The sequence below is a fragment of the Pollicipes pollicipes genome, unplaced genomic scaffold (assembly GCF_011947565.3).
Source record: "Pollicipes pollicipes isolate AB1234 unplaced genomic scaffold, Ppol_2.1 Scaffold_4295;HRSCAF=5057_pilon_pilon_pilon, whole genome shotgun sequence".
Lineage (NCBI taxonomy): Eukaryota > Metazoa > Arthropoda > Thecostraca > Pollicipedomorpha > Pollicipedidae > Pollicipes > Pollicipes pollicipes.
Genome location: NW_023596461.1, coordinates 13,915,431 through 13,918,279, shown reverse-complemented (window position 1 = coordinate 13,918,279; position 2,849 = coordinate 13,915,431).

Genomic DNA, 2,849 nt, shown 5'->3' with positions numbered 1-2,849 from the left:
GCGAGACATATCCATGCAGGTTACATGATACATAACAGAGCATTAGTATATTAAAGTTGATCCGTAAATAATGCTATTCATGTACAAACTCGCTCTGCCTTTATCCGCACTAAAACTCTTCAGGCAGACGGTGACGCTGCTTGTTGAGCTTGAGAACAGCATGCGCCGGGCGTGGGCCCGTTGAGACCGTGAGATTTATTTGTTTATTGGTTTATCCCCTTTCAGCTCCAGTAGAGGAGCATTCTACGAACAGGCGAAATCGTTTAAATGAAATAAATAAATTATACAGCACACAGTAGCATGAACATAAGTAAGGGATGACTTTTTGCAAAGCTAAATCAGCATGCAATAAAGTTCAAACGTGAAGAGTTCACGATGACCCTAAGGCGTGCTTCCGACCAGACCAAGTATTTTATCGATATAACTGAGCTCGGACATGTGTGTAAACTTAGGGAACTCGGCGTAACGCTGGATACCAAAGTAACCCTCGCTTCACATGTCTCTGACATAATTAGTAGGTGCAATCCAGCACTTGGTCTCATTCGGTCATTTCAAGGAGATACCAGCAGGTTAAAGTTCAACCGAAACGCATCCCTGAAAAACATCTTCCAAAAAGAACTGGACTCTCGAATCGTGCTAAGCTGTTTCCCCTTGCTTTTGCCAACTCGATCAACCCGCACCCGAACTCTGTTCGCTGTACCACGCGCTCGCGTGCAGAGCGGTCTGTTTGTGCAGAGCGGTCTGTTTTGCAGAATGTCGAAAGTTGGGAATATTTTTCGTAGCTAGCAACACTAGCGCAGATATCTTTCAGAACAGTTTTAGCTTTTTTAGCATCCAAGAGATCAAGTATGCCATCAAGTATTTTTGCTGAATTCAAGTAATGAAGCATTTCAAAACCGTGGCCAAAAGTTAGCCCCTACAGCAGGAATTACAGGAAGAGTGGAGGGGTGGGTAATGCTTGGTATTGCTAGATGGAAACGTTGCATTAAAAGCTTCCTGAGGAAACAAATCTTCCAAAGTTTTTCAAAACGTCTGGCGGCATGCATTTTTCAACTTTGCGTTTTCCTACATCACCCGTCCAGGATCGATGAAGCTTCCAGACGGCGTGTGGAACAGTAAGCGAGCCGGGCGTGGCCATAAACTTCTCCGAACGAAATAGGATCATTAATGACGAAAGGAACCTGAAAAGCCAACTGCGAAAACCTGCGCCTGGTTAACCCCGAGACAATAGCAGGGCGCCGGCTTGAGAACTGACTGGCGGGGCAGGAGCGGTGCCCTGAATCGGACTCTGCGCCTTATCGGCTATCCTGGCAGAATGTCAGGGGACAGCGGCATGCTTTCCGTTTCGGACAGCGTCTTCAATGGGGAACGTCTTCTACCGGTGGGCCAGGCGAGGTGGACGGACGTGCGGCTCCCGATCAGCGGTGCAAGAAGAAAACAGCACATATGCTCCCCCCCCCCCGCCCCCAGATTACCGCCACGGCACGCCAAGCAGGTATTGGGTCAGAGGGGACGCGCGGAGTCCATCCGATGCAAGAGCGGGCCGACCCTGCACCGCCGCCGGCGACGCGACGCTCGAGCTCCGGCCCCGGGGTATGCTGGGGTGGGTCTGGTCGAGCCTTGGGAGTGGGTCTGGCTGGCCCGGCAGCCCACTGGGTAGAGGGGAGATTGCGGCCAGGCCATTGGCCGAAGCGAGAAAGGAGGGCGGGCTCATCCAGTTGGGGTGCAAATAAAGCATCGTGCAAAGGCGACGGGGAATCTGACATGAGCCGAGAGTTGCAGGTCAAGGCGTCTCCAGGGCAGAGGGTGCAAGTGCAGTGCATCGGGAGTTGACGGTTCTGCGTAGCGAGCAGGAAGGCATTTCACTGCATTCCACTGGCGACGAGACGCCGGCAACAACCCGTACAAACTGAGCCTACAGAGCAGTCGTCCTCCATCCCAACCGGACCAACGGCTGCACGCTCACATGACCCCTCCCCACCAGACGGGTGCATGCCACGAAAACCTGTTCCCCCCAAGTCATTGGGGAAGAGGGGGGGGGCACTGGTCATGCAACCGTCCCAGCCCGACACTGCGCCTCGGAACGAGAGGTGAGGCGACCCTGTGACCCCGGAATTAAAGACGGGGGCGATATGACCCGCGTGAGGATTTGTAGGTCATTATCTGAATATGTGTAGATGACTGTAAATACAAGTGATTAGCTGCGAAAAAGTAGCACTCAAACATAGCCATGAGTCGGGAGGAGTCAGACGACGGTAGTCCTGCTTTTACGCAAATCTTTGATGGCTTACTTGGCTCAACGGCACAGTTTCGTTCCTGTTTTGGACCAGAAGACGGTTGACTCGTTTATTTGTGTCTCACTTGGCCTCAGGCTGTTATGGCACGAAGAGGCTTAAACCATACTATGACAGGGAAACGGTGAAATGCGGAGAAACAGCCGGTCATGGTGCCTACAGTCCCGTCAATACCCTGGTCACCCTGGTCATCCTAACTCTGTGGCTCACGTGTGTGTGTGTGTGTGTGTGTGTGTGCGCGCGCGTGCGTGCGTGCGTGCGTGCGTGCATGCGTGCGTGCGTGCGTGCGTGCGTGCGTGCGTGCGTGCGTGTGTGTGTGTGTTGATGTCGGATGTACCGGAATCATAATGCGCTGAGTCGTCCGCTAACATCATCTGGTTCATATGCAGACCAATGGTCTGCTCATGATAAAGTTGCTCTTGTGGGGAGGCCTGACGGCAGCAGCTGGCGCTGTACAAACACCAGCGGCGGCCGGGCGACCGCGCAGCGCGCGCGCACCCCGTCGCCGAATCCCCCCCCCCCCCGTCCACACACACGTCATATAGCCTCAACAAA